This window comes from Sus scrofa, chromosome 1 (assembly GCF_000003025.6).
Source record: "Sus scrofa isolate TJ Tabasco breed Duroc chromosome 1, Sscrofa11.1, whole genome shotgun sequence".
Taxonomy (NCBI): domain Eukaryota; kingdom Metazoa; phylum Chordata; class Mammalia; order Artiodactyla; family Suidae; genus Sus; species Sus scrofa.
Window position 1 is genome coordinate 196,344,457 of NC_010443.5, and position 17,087 is coordinate 196,361,543.

The following is a 17,087-nucleotide window of genomic DNA, read 5'->3' on the forward strand; positions in this document are numbered from 1 at the left end:
CTTAATGCAGTTAAATTCTATGGGGTGCAGTTACCTGGAGACCAGATTAGCATCAGGAATGAGAGTGAATGCAGAAATGAGGGAATGAGACCCAAGTACCTGAGCATGTGACAACAGCAAAATTGGTTGAGCAAACCTCAAGGTTGGCCAGGTATAACCTTCATTTCTCAAATGGTTATTTCACTAATTCCTCCACTCCCTCCCTTCCTGGATAGACTCCACTTCCTTATAATCTGCTGGCTTCCTGGTATGCAGTATGACTTTTTTTTTTTTAATTTTATGGGAGCATAGGCGACTTACAATGTTATGTTAGTTTCATATGTACAGCAAAGTGAAATCAGTTATATATCTACATATATCCATTCTTTTTCAGATTATTATATAGGTTATCAAAGAATGTTGAGTAGACTTCCCTGTGCTATACAGTAAATCCTTTTACCCATCTGTTTTATATACAGTAGTGTGCGTGGTATGACTTTTGCTTTTCTGGGTCTAAGGGGGAAGACTCCAGGGTCTCTGGGAAGTATTCATCAGACTTAATCTTGGTAGCCTTAGTGCTGTGGCATCTGGAGGCTCTCCCTCCTCCACCAGCTCCCTCAGTGCCAGGTTTTCCTGGCTCCTTTCTTGCCCTTTTCCCCACTGTGCTCAGCTGGCTCCTGTGCCTCCATCCACTCTGGAAACACTGTCATCCTCCAGGTCAATTTTCACCTCTTTGCTGATGACTCCTGAGTCTGTAACTCTAGCCCTGTCCCTGCTAATAAGACTCAGACTTGAATTTTCACTTCCTTGCCAGATGGTCCCACGTGAAGCTTCCAGAAGCCTCTCAAACCATACAACCCCTGTTTTGCTCAGTAGCATCTGTTCCCGCTCCGTCCTCTGTCCTCACCTACTCTGTCCTTACTGAGGACAGTTTCTCTCATTTTTTTTTTTTTTTGGCCAGTTTCTCTCATTCCTAGGTTCTATACTTCCTTATTTGACCAGAGGACATGGGTTTCCCCTCATTCTGAGTCCTGCCATTATTGCCTAGGCGGTTATAGTAACCTCTTAGCTGATTTCTCTTCTTCCAAACCAGCTTTTGTTATGCTGCTAGAACTAACTTCTGAAAACACATGTGAACTTATGATACTCCTGGACAAACTACTTCATATAATAGTTGCTCAATAAATGTTACTTCATTATTTCCTTAGCTTCAGTGACTATCTAGTAAATCGAAAGGATGAGACTAGATAGCTCTAAAATCCAGCTTTTGTCTGATATGGTGTATGCCTCTAAGAAACAAAGGATGGTGTTTCCATTTAACTTCTGCCTGGAAGTATTACCACTGGTGAATTGGGCTTAGGCCTAAAGAGTGATCCCAACATTCGAGTCTTGTTTTTCACTCTGAAATTCTTTTTCTCTGCCCCAGGGAATTTAACCGATATGTGAAAATCTGAAGTTCTCAAATAAATGATACTCAGCATATTAAAATACACTCTTGAAAAATAGGACATTGGCCATTTTCTAAAGGGTGGACTATTTGAAATACCTTCTTACTTGTAAATACCTTGAACTTGTGAGCTCTGTGGTCCATTCTGCTTCCAGAAAGTCAGTGTCTCTTTGGAATCTCATCTATATGCTGGTTTGTGGTTTTAAAATGATTTATCCCATAGAGTCAGGCATTTTTTTAATGTGTGTTCTTTATGGTTTTCTTCGAGGTTACCATGATGATGCATCTGTCAGATCTCTGACTATAAGAAGTATAGTTGCTCAAGGCCCCAGCTCCTGGCCTCAAAATCCATTCCTGCATTTCCATGAGGCTACCTTTCTTATAGCTGCTGCTGGTCAGATACGAAGCACACCCATCACCCATCGCTGGGAGAGGCAGGCTTCCACTGATGGATGGCTTTGACTGGCTCAAGAACTCCTTTAAGTCCTGCTGAGCTTTTCTTAAAACCAAACCACATTTTCCAATGCTGCTACCCAAACTTTCTTCCTTCTCTTTCTCTTTACTTTGAGGTCAGACCTGCATAACACATGTTCCCAGCTCCTCCCCATTTTCTCTCAGAGGCATTTCCCCTAAAAAGTTCTTCCATGTCTCAGATACTCTTCTTCGATGACCTGGACTCAAATACAACCTATATTTGTTATCCTAAGAAATTTACCTTTTGGAGTTCCCATCATAGTGCAGCAGAAACGAATCCAACTATGAACCATGAGGTTGCAGGTTGGATCCCTGGCCTCACTCAGTGGGTTAAGCATCTGGCATTGCTGTGAGCTGTGGTATAGGTCAGAGATGTGGCATGGATCTGGCATTGCTGTGGCTGTTGCATAGGCTGGCAGCTGTAGCTCCAATTAGACCCCTAACCTGGGAACCTCCATATGCCCTGAGTGTGGCCCTAAAAAAAGCAAAAAAAAAAAGAGAGAGAGAGAGAGAGAAAAGAGAAATTTCTCCATGGAAGAAAATGGAAAATCTTGTCTAGTTTTAACATCATTCATACAACTGCAACATGTCCCATAGAATCTTTTTGTCCATAGCAAAGGCATCCATTTACCTTTTCCTTAAGGTTTTTCTATAAATTACAAAGAATACATAACATTGTAGAAAAACAAATATGTAAAAAGGAGGTAAAACCCTCCATAATCCCTCCATCCCTAAATAACCATTGCTTTCATGTCTTTTCTAAAATATACCAGAAAAATTTAAATACCAATAAAAAAAGTTGATCCATACATATAATGGTTTAGTAGAGAAGATGTGAAATTTTTTCTGTAAAGGGTTAGACTAGTGAAATGTTTTGAATTTATTGGCTCTACAGAATCTTGCAGCTTTGCATGTCTGCCCAGTAGGGTGAAAGAAGTAACCCCAGAGAACATGTAGATAAGGATGTGGCTGTATTCCAGTTAAAATTTATTTAAAAATTAGATAGGTGGCTGGATTGGACCCATGGGCCGTAATTTGCTGACCCAGGATTTCGTAAAATTCCTTGCTGTAAGTCCTAATTGTGGCTGAATGGGAATTTTCAGAACCTGTTTAAGATGACCCATTGGAGCCTGTAGGATGATTTCCACAGTCTGAGACTTTTGAAAAGTGGCTGGTGTCCTTTTGGAGTGTGCTGCTATAAACAGGGCTTGCTTACACTCTTTGGAGGGATCCCAGGCCACAGGGCCAGGCCCTAGCATGTGTGAGAGACTCCTCTTTATATGGAATTTCCCAGAAAGACTAGCCTGACTTAAATTGGGAAGAACCACTAAGCTGACAGCTATTCTGTGGTCTTTTGCTGTTGTCAGGCATGAGTTAAGTAGGTTTCAAACGCTTCCCAATGTGCTTTTCTCATTTAATTTTGTGGCTGCATAAACTTTCATAGCAAATAATGAGTCAGGGCTTCAGCCCAAATGTTATGGACTCTTTATGTATCTGAAGGGCCTGTGAGTGCGCTTCTGCATTCTAATGGCTGTTTAACCAGGCGCTGGCTGGGCCGAGTAAGCTTGTTTTGGCTCAAAGAAGGATTCTGCAGAATGCAGGGAGAACCCACCAGAGAGCTCTTTGGCCTCACGGCCACCCTCCCCTCTCCATGGAAGCATTTTTCTCCAAGACTTGACAGTTATTCCTCTTGGGTCGGAGTGAATCTGTCCCTCAGGTAGGATTCTGACTGTGTCTGTCTTGATTTGAGTGTTGAAGGAGATATTCTTACCTAAGAGTCCTGTTTTCAACATCTACACTTGATATTCCCATTTGTCCAGAGAAATCAACATTGACTCCCTATTCGCTGGCCCATCTGCTGGGATGGCACAGTGCCTGGTTCCTGGCAGGGTGGGCCTAGTCCAAAGGGCTGGGGTTTCAGTGCATTGTGTTTGGAGGGTTGGCTGTGAGGTATGGGGAAGGCAGTGGGCTTGGAAGGACAAGGATTGTAGCTGCTTTTTCTTGCATTGTCTTCAGTCTACGGCTCCTGGCCCCTTAAATCAGCAGACTCTGCTCTACCCATCTGGGGGTTCTGCCCTTTAGAAAACCTGGGCATGAGGAAGTTCCCATTGTGGCTCAGCAAGTTAAAAACCTGACTAGCATCCATAAGGATGGGGGTTTAATCCCTGGCCCCGCTCAGTGGGTTAAGGATCCGGTGTTATTGTGAGCTGTGGTGTAGGTTGCAGATGCAGCTCAGATCTGGCATTGCTGTTGTATAGGTCTGCAGCTGCAGCTCTGATTGATTCATAGCCTGGGAACTTCCATATGCTACAGATGCATCCCTAAAAAGAAAAGAAAGAAAGAAAACCTGAGCATGAGACATCTGTGTTAGCATTGGGGATGGTGGATGTTAGAATCTGGTTTCAACGCTCTCCCCAACCACAAACATCTAGACTCATCACCCAAGATAAAACAGAGTGAAGCATTATCCTATTCATATAAAGTGTGTGTGTGTGAGTATTTCTTCACGTAGGTGATGGGATTGTAGGTGATTTTTTATTTTTCATTTCTTTTTTTTTTTCTTTTTAGGGCTGCACCTGTGTCATACGGAGATTCCCAGGCTAGGGGTTGAATTGGAGCTGCAGCTGCTGGCCTGGGCAACAGCAACAACAATGAGATCTTAGCCACATCCATGACCTACACCACAGCTCATGGCAACAGTGGCTCCTTCCCCCAGTGAGTGAGGCCAGGGATAGAACCTGCATCCTTATGGATACTAGTCAGGTTCTTAACTCACTGAGGCACAATGGGAACTCCCATTCTTCTTTTTTTTCAGTCTGCTTTTATATTTTTCTGTAACAGATCTGTGGATGATAATTTTAAAAAGCAAATCAAACCAAAAATAGCTGCAGTTTATTTCTATTAAGTATAAAAAGAAACTCTCCTAAAAAACTTCTGAGTGAGGAAGAATTTCTCAGCTCTATGTAAAATGTCAATCAGTTAGTGCTTATGAAGTTCAAGCTGGGACTTCAGGCCCAAGACAAAGGACATGGAAATAGGAGTTGGGGCAGAGGCTGGAGCAAAGGAGACTGCAACATTGGTTCTGACAGTGCCTGGCAGAGGCAAGTAAGAGCAGAGCCAAGCTTCAGAGGAGACAGCATCTGTGTTATTTTCCTGGGAAGAAGTCTTCAATTGTCCCTCACCAGGCTCATCCTCAGCCTTCCCTGGAGGAGTTAATAGCTCCTTTTTCTGACTCCACAGGCTACTCTTGGAGAAGTTTTTCTGTTGTAGGTGGGATTCATTGAAACAGTCTGGTTTCTCTCTCTAGAAGGTCCATGGATTCATTTAGAGAAGGAATCATCTCCCCAGTGCTTAGAAGACAATCTTGTTTATGGCAGATGCTAAAAATAAATCTCCCCCTTCCTCCAGCCAGAAAACATTTTTTTCCCTACCACTCTCATTTACTTTTCTTTTTTTTGTGGTAAAATATATAGAACATAAAATTTACCATCTTAACCATTTTTAAGGTGTATGGTTTAGTGGCACTAAGTACCTTCACATTGTTGTGCAGCCATCACCACCATCCATCTCCAAAATTTTTCATCTTCCCGAACTGAAACTCTATACCTATTACACAGTAACTCTCCATTCCCCCTCCTCCTAACCTCTGGCAACTACCATTACCATTCTTTCTGTTCCTATGACGTTGACTACTCTAGTTACCATGTACAAGTGTAACCATGCAATATTTGTCCTTTTGTAACTGGCTTATTTCATCTCATAAAATGTCCTCAAGGTTCATTCATGCTATAACGTGTCAGGAAGTCCTTCCTTTTTAAGGCTGAATAATATTCCATTGTATGTATTTACTACATTTTGTTTATTCATTCATCTGTGGATAAACACTTGAGTTGCTTTCTCTTTTAGATATTGTAAATAGTGCTGCTATGAATGTGGTTATATGAATACCTGTTTGAGTGACCAATTTCATTTCTTTGGGATATATACTTAGAAACTGAGTTGCTCAGAAAACTACTCTTTGAAGTATGGCTGTAGCCTGAGATGAGGTGGAAGCCAGATGTAAAAGGGGTCATTAAGTGGAGGGATCAGAGTCCACGTGGATTTGGAGCATACCTACCACAGATTTAACTACTGAATGAGAATCATTCTGGGAGCTGGGCTAAGAATCCATATTTTTAACACGTACTCTGGGTGATTTGATGACCAGCTAGGTTTGAGGGAGCGCAGATCTTTATGATTTCAAGGTCTTTTCCTGCTCTGTAATTGTATAAAACTCTGTCACCCCTTCTACCCACCAACTTCTATGAAATCCTTGGATGTTTTCCTTGCAAATAAAAAATAGAATTTGAAGAATGCTCACTAATTCTCACAAAAGGAAAAAGAATGGTAAGCCAAATTGTGCTTAATGGGTTTATTTTGTTTCCAGAAGAAACAAAAGTTCCCAAACCTCACCTGAAGCACATTGCTATAGCACTGTCTTTACCCTACAGAGTTGTTGTTGATTTGAGAAATATACCTGCATATCTGTCATAATTCTAGCTACCATTTATTGTACCAAACCTACTTCCTGACAGTCTTTGGAAACATTGCTTTTAAATTCCAGATCTTGCCAGGCACGTATCCACCTTCCATTTTACAAATGAGGAGACAAAGGCATTGAGGGCTTAAGCAAGTTAGCTTCATCACTTGTAACATACATCTGTTTGTACATACGCAATGACATATCAGAGTTTAGGGTCTAAAGGAATTCTCATCCAGTCTGGAATCCTCATATTCTAGATTCATATAGAGACTGAGATGTGAAGTGTCTAGCAGAGGACACATGGTGGGTGGCACAGGATCAGAATTCATGTGCCCCTATTGACCCTCTAATGTGTCTGTAAAGACTCACTCCCTTGAAATTCTTTCATGCTTTTCACCCTAGCTGGGCGGTGAGTTTCTTATAGGTATAATCTTATCTTAATCCTCAGTATCCTGTTGTGCCTAGGCTAGGGCTAGACGCATAATAGGGGTTGACTGAGTAGGTAGACATGGCAGTGCAAATGAGAGAAAGAAACATCTGACAGTCAGAATGACCCCCTTCAAACAGTATTATTTGCTCCTAAGAATGCAAGTGGGAAGAGTTGTTCCTATTAATTATGTAGTGGGGAAGGTATATAAGGCATAGAGCCCAAAAGCTTTGGATTTTAATCTAATTTCTCTGATTACCACCAAAGGGGATCAGAATATGCCACCCCCACCCCAAGAAACCACTTTGTTATAGGATTGTTTTGAGTCGAAGGCGATTGAGGATCAACAGATTCAGGAAGAGCTCTCTGCCCTCTCATTAAGTGCTTAAAAGCAGGACATAAATATCTTTTTGTCAAAGTGTCTCCCCTCTACCAGGAAGGGAAAGGCCCTCTTATTAACCAAAGATGGAGAGGCAACACAGAGAAGTTTGCATAAACAGATCTTACTAAAATAACCCTATTTTCCATTAGCTCTCCCAAATATTTCCTAATCACTTCCCCAACATTAATGTCCCTTGAAGCCTAAACTGCCTTTCATTTGTTAAAATGTTATACAAGCCATACAGATAATCTCTTCTTTGAGTTTCACTTCTTTTCTGTGAACTCCTGGGTATGTAAATATTAATAAAAAGTATGTGTCTTTTCTTCTATTAATCAAATTTTGTTAGTTTAGTTTGAAGGATGCCATACAATGACCTAAGAAAATAGAGGAAAAATTTTTTTGCCCAAACACTACTTCAGGATCTTGGGCAAATTGTTAAACTCTTGCCCTCAGGTTCCTCATCTGTAAAATGGAGAGATTAATATCTACTTCAAAGGTTTATTAGGAATAGAAAGTAAAAGCACCTTTCACAGAACCTGTCACATACCGGGCACAAAAAATATTAGATTTTTTTCTAACTTCCCTCCTAAGAGGAAGCACAACAATCTCAAGGAAAAGACTGGCTCACTAGTCATAGAGTGAATGCCTTGCCAGTGCAACGGGGGCAACTGGAGTTTGAAGTTAGAGTCAAATTTTTGGACCAGAAATTGTGTCTATTTATATCAAATCAAGAGCAGTGTCCAGTTGTATATTCATGTTCAGAGGAGCATTATTCACAGTAGCCAAAGTGGAAGCAATTCAAGTGTCTATCCACAGATGCATGGGCAAACAAAATGTGATATACAAATGGAACATTCAGCCTCAAAAGGGAAGGAAATTCTGAGGCATGGATAACATGGATAAACTTTGAGGACATTATGCAAAGTGAAATAAGCTAGTCCAAAAGACAAATACTGTATGATCCCACTTAAATAAGGGATCTGTAGATGACCCAGAGTAGTCAAACTCATAGAAACAGAAAGAAAAATGGTTGATCAGAAGCTAGGGGTGGAGGGAATGCGGAGTTGTTTTAACAAGTGTATTTTCAGTTCTGCAAAGTGAAAAAATTCTGGAGATTGGCTGCATAACAATGTGAATATACTTAACAGTACTGAAAAATAAAGATGCCAAATTTTGTTAGATGTATTTTAACACAATTAAAAAATTTTAAATTAAAAAAGTAAAGAGTCCAGGAGAAATGAATAGTGTTTTATCCCAGCTGCACATAAAACCACATCTTTTCTTTCTGAGTCCAACCTGAGAACCTGAGGCCATTTCTTTGCAGGCAGAACTCCATCTATGCTCCAACAGGTGAGAAATAGCTTCATAATTTTTAGATTAGCAGACTTTCTCTGCTAATGTCTCACTAATTATCATGTAGACTTAGCATTGAACCATAATTATTATCAGTTAATTAGACCTTAAAATGTATCTTTGATAACACCTCTGGCATTTAATTATGTAACTGGTAACTTATGAATGTTATTAAGGGGAATATATGACTATAGTAAAGTGTAATTAGATCTCATTTTTGTTTCTTGATATCATATTGATTATGATAACAGTTTTGTAGCTTTTATAGCTTATATGGAAGCGATCACATTAAATTAGTAGTCTATAAAACAAATGCACATTTTAACACATGTTTTAAAAGTATATTAAAAAGAGAGGCTTTGGGAAAAGGAAAAGTGGATATCATTCTTGGTACTATTTAGCAAAATTTCACAATAAGTAAATTGCCTGTTTTCGTGGCTGCTTTTTGCCTAAAAACAAATAACATTCAAGAATTTATGTAATAGAAGGTTAATTCCTATTGTTGGAAAATAGAAAGCACTACCAAACTGTTTCTAATACAGTGAAAGTTACAAATATGTTCTCCCAAAACCTCTGTGTGAATTTACTCATATTTTAAATGTCATATTGTACATTAAAAAATGTACAGTGAATCATTTTATAAAGTGAAGAATCCCTTCTTAGAATTATGTGGTTAATTTCCTCTCTGCAGAGCAGGAGGGCAGCTAGAAGCCAGATCATCTGGTCAGAAGGGCTGGTAGATTCTAAGCCCTTTGAGTGAAACAGTCTGTTTTTTTTTACATCTTAATATCATTTATAATTCCTAATGTGGTGGTTCACATACGGCAGGTATTTGTTCAGCTTTCTTGAGGTATAATTAGCAAGTAAAATTATAAGATACTTTTAAGGGTACCTCATGTGGTATGATGTACACATACATTGTAAAAGAATTCTTCCCATCTATTTTTTTTTTTTTTTTTTTTTTGTCTTTTCGCCATTTCTTGGGCCGCTCCTGCACCATATGGAGGTTCCCAGGCCAGGGGTCGAATCGGAGCTATAGTCACCAGCCTACACCACAGCCACAGCAACGCGGAATCCGAGCCGGATCTGCAACCTACACCACAGCTCACGGCAATGCCGGATCCTTAACCCACTGAACAAGCCCAGGGATTGAACCCGCAACCTCATGGTTCCTAGTCAGATTCGTTAACCACTGAGCCACGATGGGAACTCCTCTCCCCATCTAATTAACACATCCATCATCTTTATCTTTTGTGTGTGTGTGCATGAGAACATTTCAGTTCTACTCTCAGCAAGTTTCAATTATACAATATAGAGTTGTGAACTATAGTCACCATATTATACATTAGCTACTTGGATCTTATTCATCTTACAGCTGAAAGTTTGTACACTTTTACCAAACTCTCCTTTTTTCCCAACTTCCCAGCCTCTGACAACCACTTTTCTATTCTTTGTTTCTATGGGCTTGACTTTTTATTTTTATTCCACATATATGTGATACCTTGCAGTATTTGTCTTTCTCTGTCTGGCTTATTTCACTTAGCATAATGCCATCAAGTTCCATCCATGTTGTCTAAAACAGCAGGATTTCCTTCTTTCTCATGGCTGAATAATATTCCATTGCATACATATACCATATCTTTTTTATCCATTCACCTTTTGATGGACACTTAGGTTGTTTCCATATCTTGGCAATTGTGAATAACACTGCAGAGAATGTGGAAGTGCAGATATTGCTTCAAGGTCCTGTTTTCATTTTGTTTGGATATATACTCAGAAGCAGGAGTGCTAGATCATATTGTTTGAATATTCATTGCCCATTGAATGAGAGAGCTTGGAGGAAATTAAAGAAATTCTGCTTTTTATGCTTTTTGGAAAGAACAAAATGGACAACAAAACATGCCTTAAGAAAACAAGTAAAGATTCTGATGTGAGTAGGATATTCAGGGCCTGAAGAATTGGTAAATATTTGGTCACAGTGGAAACTGGAGGATATATAAGGAATAATGATGCAAAATGAAGAAACTCTGATAGTAGGGTAAGGTATATGTGTGAAACTAAAATACCTGAAACATATTCAGCTTTGAAGTTATACAGCTGATCTTTAGACAAATAGATGGATTGATTTATATAGTTTTCACTCCATGCCTTGATTTGTAATAAAAATGTAATAAAATAGCTGGAATTTTGGGAACTGTTTGGAGTGTAACATAAATGAAGAAGCTCTTTGCTCAAAGCCGCAAAGAATAAAATAAATCATTGTTTAAAATCACAGGAGTGTGATGCAACCGTCATTAACTGAAGGTTTTGTAAACACAATTCTTTTTCAATTCAGATTAAATGAGAAGATTTAAAAAACATATTTTGATAACTTAGCTTTGCTGTTCACAGAATAGCAACTGCCCTGGTGTTTTCCTTTTGCTACATAGCAGACTATTGGTCAAATACAATCTAAGGAACAGAGTGAGAAAAGACTAGCCTTCTTTATTTTCTAAACATGAGCTTTCTTATCAAATCCAAACAGCTTTGATTTGAATATTTGTATAAACTAATTTACATTTCCTTTCCCTGAAATGAGTGATCCTTGTACAGAAGGAAAGGGTGTAGAAATTAACATGTTTGCTCACAGAGCTGTGTCATAGACTGTAGGCCTTAGTGGGCACAAAAACTAGACCAGTCAAGAGAGTCTACCCAGACATAGAAAACAAAATAGTGTTTACCAAAGGAGGGGGGTAGGATACATTGGCAATTTGGGATTAACAGATGCATACTACTTGCTGTATATAAAATAGATAAAAGATAAGGACTTACTTTACAGCACAGGGAACTATATTCAATATTTTGTAATAACCTATCATGGAAAAGAATCTGAAAATATATCTGAATCCCTTTGCTATACACTTGAATAATTGTAAGTCAACTATACTTTAAAAAGAGAGAGAGCTGTGTGGTCTTGGGCATCTTATTTAACATCTCTGAGACTATATCCTTACCTGTAAAATGGGACAATGGGCTATTGTTAGGATAAAAGAAAATATTTGGAAAGCATATACCATGTGATTGGTGCTTAATAAGTGATGGCTAGTTTTCCTCTTCTGATTTAAAGAGCTGAGAATCAAATTGCAATTCCACTGAAAAGAAAACCAGTCAATGAGCCAAAGAGGAACACAAAAATAGAAGTAAAACCAGAAAAGCAAAACTGTTTTAACTCATAGAGGCTGTAGATGAGATTTGGCAAAATATTTTGTCTGGGGAAGAATAAATATTTTGTCTGGGGAAGAAAGAAGTGATATGATGTATAGGGTCTTGAACAAAAGTGGAGCTAATAACAGACTCACCTCATAGAGTTATTGTAGGAATTAAATGAGATAATATTTGTATGCACTGTGCAGGATACTTTGCACAAAAATGCTTAATAAACATACTTTTATGGATGACAAAAGTGAGGCTCAAGGAAATTAGGTAACTCTATGCTTGAGTTAAAGGAAAAGTAGGTTCTTGGTCACCTGATTCCCAAGTCCAGGTCTCTTTCTATTTCACCATCCTTCTGAAGTTATTTAAGATTCATTGAAAGACACTCCATAACTAACTTACTACATGTATTCAATAAGGAAAATATATTTCTGAGGAATTATTCTATTTACAATGCTTAGTATCTGGGAACCCTGAATAATAATGGAATAATTCTGCTTTAGATGGTGTTTAAGAGTTTATCAAGGCAGAAGTAATGGAATTAGATCGTATTATCATCATTATCTTCTTATCAAATCTGGCTACTGACCCTGGTGCTGTTGGTGCGAAGTCCTGAACTTCGTGGAATTTCTGCCCAATATCTAGTTTTGAGCCAAATGTTAATAAGAAATTAAACAAGCATCCTTTTAAACCAAACACCCATGCAAATGATCTATATGTGAAGATGCAACCCAGAGACCACCTGAGCATACCAATGGGTAGCAGAATGACTTCACCTTTTAATAGAAAGTAATCCATTTCTGAGAAACCATTGCAGGTAATTTGGCACAATTGAACTTCATCTTTAACCTTTTACTATGATTTATGTGATTAGGCTACTGGAGAAAGTGGTTTTCAACAGCATGATTAAAGCACTTTGAAGAAATAATTTCTGTCTCAAGCACCTTGTGTACATTTTTATTTTCAAGTGTTTGTCCTTCCTCATTAAAAGGGGAGACAGGAAATGGAAAAATATTGACTTTTAAACATTGTCTTGGACAGAAAAGAAAGATTACAAAACAGCAGAGTCAAAGCCAGGGTGTTGGTCTTTCACAGACCTATACAGTGTGGTTTCTAGTCTCAGCATTCACCAGATTTGAGAATTTCATCTGTCTACCAGGGATGTGTGTTTTTCCTAAATTTAAGAGACCAACCAACCTTTAAATGTTACCAAGGACTTATTAAAAACAAACAAACAAACAAACACATGACTACATCTACTGAGAACTAATTTTATAAAGTAAGGACATTTTAATATCAGAAAAATAAGACAAACATAATTGTATAATAATGGAAAATTTTGTCTACTTTGCCCATTTTATTGCATTAGTCTTTGGCCTTCTCATTTTGCCAGGAAGTAAAATAGGGTTATCATGGACTAGGTTTAGAGTTCTCTATTCAGATGATCTGCTCAAATCCAGTTTGGACTAATTTTAGCCAGAAATATTCAACTCTGCTTCTGCATTTAACCTCTGTGCCACAGGTTATGTTCAGGGCTTCCCAAATAGTCTTAAAAATCATGAAATTTATAGATAACATATATCCTTTCACATTTTGGGGACTAGAGAGTATAAGAACTTAATTTAAGAGTAGTGAGATTTGCAAATCCCAAGATTCTGAGCCATCATTCTGAACTCTGTCCTTTGCCATTTTCATTTCAGAAATAGGATCTTGAGCTCCTGCCCCAGAGTATTTTACATCTCAGCAAAAAGGAAAAGAAGATATGGTCTTTCTGGAGAGAGTAGGTGTGGGTGACCTATCTGAGTTCACTGGCTCACTGAACAGTGATTAACATTTAAAATGTATGCAAACTAGACTCCTAATTAAAGTCCAATAATGTAAGACTTTGAACCTGTTCACTGCCTTTGGAAATAATCACAGATGCTGGATGCTTATCATGAAAAAGTCCTTATGGTAAATGACCAACTCCCCCACCTTCTCCCTTCCATCAGCTGCAAAGGGGATTCTCTATTGTAGGGATAGGCAAATTGTGCATGCTTCAGAGTCAAATGTCTTCAGGTAGCTCTAACTGTTTTGTATATTATCCTGGTTATAGGAAGAGGTAAATTCGTAGAACTTCTGTCATATGTGAATTTGCAAACATAAGCCACATTTGGAGATGGAAGATACTACTGTTGATCTGAAGAATCATCAAGAACTCTTGATGACAATTTGAACATGGCAGTGACAAAGGATGAATGCCCTTTCTTCTCATTCTTTATTCTTATTCTCTTGTTTTGTGGGAGGGTGGGTATGAAATACAGGGAGGGAATCCGAAAAAAGTGATGAAATCCAAAAGAGGTTGAAAGTCAGAAATACTTTGCCAAAGGTAGGGAGAGAATCCAAGTAAGAACCAAAGACTCATCCTGAGAAGGAAAGGAAGGAAAAAGTGAGAATAAATATTTATTGTGTACTCATTATATACCAGAGATTCCCATAGGCACATTGTCCATTTTCCCATTTGACCTGATGATCCAGGTTGTGCTATTTTTCAGGTTAAGAATCTGGGCTTAGAAAGGTGTAAGGTCCTAGACTCAGAGCCAATTTCAACTCTAAATCTGATGTGAAAATTCATAGACCTTACCAACTCCAAGCAGCCTCTTAAAATTACTCCAAAATGTGCCCTCAGAAATGAACCTTGGAAACATGATTTCAGAGTTGTAGTTTCACTTCTATTCTCACCTGGACTTCAGTATCACAGAAGCAATGTGCTTGTCGTAGCTGTTGGTCTCAGTGCCCCATGGCCCTGGAACAGGTGGCTGTAAAAGAAGCTCTGGGAAGCTCTTCTTTGTGCTTTGTCCAGCACCCTCACTGTACTGTGTGGTAGATGTGGGGTGGGGAGGTTAATGTTTACTTGCTCTAAGCAAATATCAAAATGTAGGCAGCAAAGGAAATCATTTTCACCTTTCAGCAATCATTCATTTGATGGAGACATTTAAGGAATGCAAGTTATTTCCTTGAAGATTTATGAACAGAAAAGTGATTGATGAGCTATGAGAGCATGCATTTTCTTCTCTATTTTTATCCCTCTCTCTGGTCTGGCAGGATTTCCCCAATATTTGTGAAGTCAGGACACAAGTACAAAAAGAGGCCAGATACTATATGTCTAAATATTTAACATTTTAAATTAACAAGCAAAGGATCAAATGTGTTCTATCATCCTATCTTATAAATACACCTTTATAATGACATGGAGGACCAGGTTCCCATTTAGACTTCTTGGACTTCGAGGAGCTCCACTCGGGATATATGAGCATAGGAAGGGCAGGCCCAGTTCCTGAGCTGCAGTCCACCCACTTCTCTTCCCACACCCACACAGGCCTGTACTGTAAGAGACCCCTGAAGCCCTCATGAATGCTTCCTAGGCTCTCTGGCCAAGCTCTATCCACAGGCTCCATGGTCCCCCTCTCTCTATTCACCCCTCAGCACTAGGGCTGTGCATCCCAGTGGGTACTCCGGAGAAGAGATCTGGGGAAGAAAATCATACTGGTCCTAGAAGCAGTTTGGGGGAAATTTGGGCAGGGAATTCTAGGGTCTCTGGAACCCCGAGGCAGTTAGAAGAGGGAGGTATGGGTTTTGGGTGGGTATATCTTCTTGACCATATATACTTCTTACCAATGGGAAGGGCGTAGCTGGAAAAGATTCTGGAGTTGGGCCTTTTAGCCTGGGTCCCAGGGAAGCCTCTAGCTGGTCTGAGAGTAGCACTCTTGTCATTATTGTCCATGTTATGGGGGAGAAGGGAAGCCTGTAAGTGAGAGATAGGAGTGTAATTTGTTACTGGGAAAGTATTCTTCAAATGTTAAAATATATTTTAATTCATGATAAAAGCATTAAAAAATTTCAGTTTCCAGGTTTCTTACAAAATGAAACTAGTTAGTATTACTCTAACTAATGCAACTACAGAGTTCTTTGCACCTGCATGAAATGGAAAGGTCATCAGCTAGCTTTTCCAGACCTTATATCTTATTTGTAGAAAAGTCTGTCAGGAAAAAATTGTTGATGTGTGTATCCAACAACTTGAATCTTGAAGTTATTGGAAGAAAATGAGCACAGAATCCATAAAGGCCATTTTCAGAGAGTCACTTTTCTGATTCCAATGGCATTCTAATTAATATCACGGAGTGTTAGCACACTAAGTAAGGAGCAATTATTAGCTATCAGATCCTGAGTTTGGGAGAGAAATGATGGTATATTGTGCATAATTTTTGCATCATTAAAAATTAAATCCCATAAGCATAATGACTCAAACATCAGGCCCTGACAGTATCTGCAGATGATAAACTATGTATGTAAAAAAACAATTTACTAGGTAATGGTGCAATATTTTCTGTATTTAGACAGCATTTCCCCAAAAAGGCAAAATGATACTTCATATCAAGTTATTTCTAGGTAGAAATTAGCGAAAGAATAACGATGTATAAAATAGCTGTTGTATAGAAAACTTTCATAGTTTTCTATTTTATAGAAGGTGATTTAATGTAAAGAACACAGATTTCATGGTCAAATAGACCCAGGTTTCATTCTTAGGTTCACAATCTTACCTGCAAACTTGAGCAGGTTTCTTTATCTCACTCTTCAGAGAAATTGAAGGTGAAATCTTCAGTTTCATCAACTGTTATAACAGACATTCACCTTAATTTATGGAGTTTTTGTGCAAATTAAATGAAATAACATTGTTAAAGTACCTCACACTGGGTCTAGGGCATGGTAGACACTTAACATTAGTGCATTTCTTCCTACCTTTTTTTTTTTTTTCACAGTTTTAAGTTCTTTCTCTGAGGAGAGTATCTTGAAATAAGAATATGTTGCTGCTGTAGAAAGTCAGGCTCACAGGATGAATCACAATATGGATTTAAAAATTACTGATAGTATCATTTATTTATAACTTTGTGTCATTTACTTTATACCTAGTACTTTGTACCTTTTAATCTACTTTCTCCATCTTGCCTCCCCCCCCACCCCCTCCCCCCCCCCCACCCATGACCACTAGTTTGTTCTTTGTATCTGGGAATACAGCACATGGAATATATCCAATATTTTGTAATAACTTTAAATGGAGAATAATCTATTAAGATATTGAATCATGGAGTACCCACTGTAGCACAACAGGATCGGTGGTATCTCTGCAGTGCCAGGACACAGGTTTGATCCCCAGCCCAGCACAGTAGGTTAAAGGATCCAGAATTGCTGCAGCTGTGGTGCAGGTCATGGCTGTGGCTAGGGAACTCCAAATGCTGCAGTGTGGCCAAAAAAAGAAAAAAAAATTGAATCA

General features: G+C 38.8%; 1 long non-coding RNA gene across 2 annotated transcripts in view; it reads left to right on the forward strand.

Moving 5' to 3' along the window:
* The window catches only part of LOC110255429, a 79,015-nt gene extending 65,358 nt beyond the window's left edge, over nucleotides 1-13,657 (forward strand). For both annotated transcript variants that reach the window (XR_002335625.1, XR_002335627.1), the window contains one exon: nucleotides 13,477-13,657. This is a non-coding gene — a long non-coding RNA (uncharacterized LOC110255429). The remainder of the gene's footprint in view (nucleotides 1-13,476) is intronic.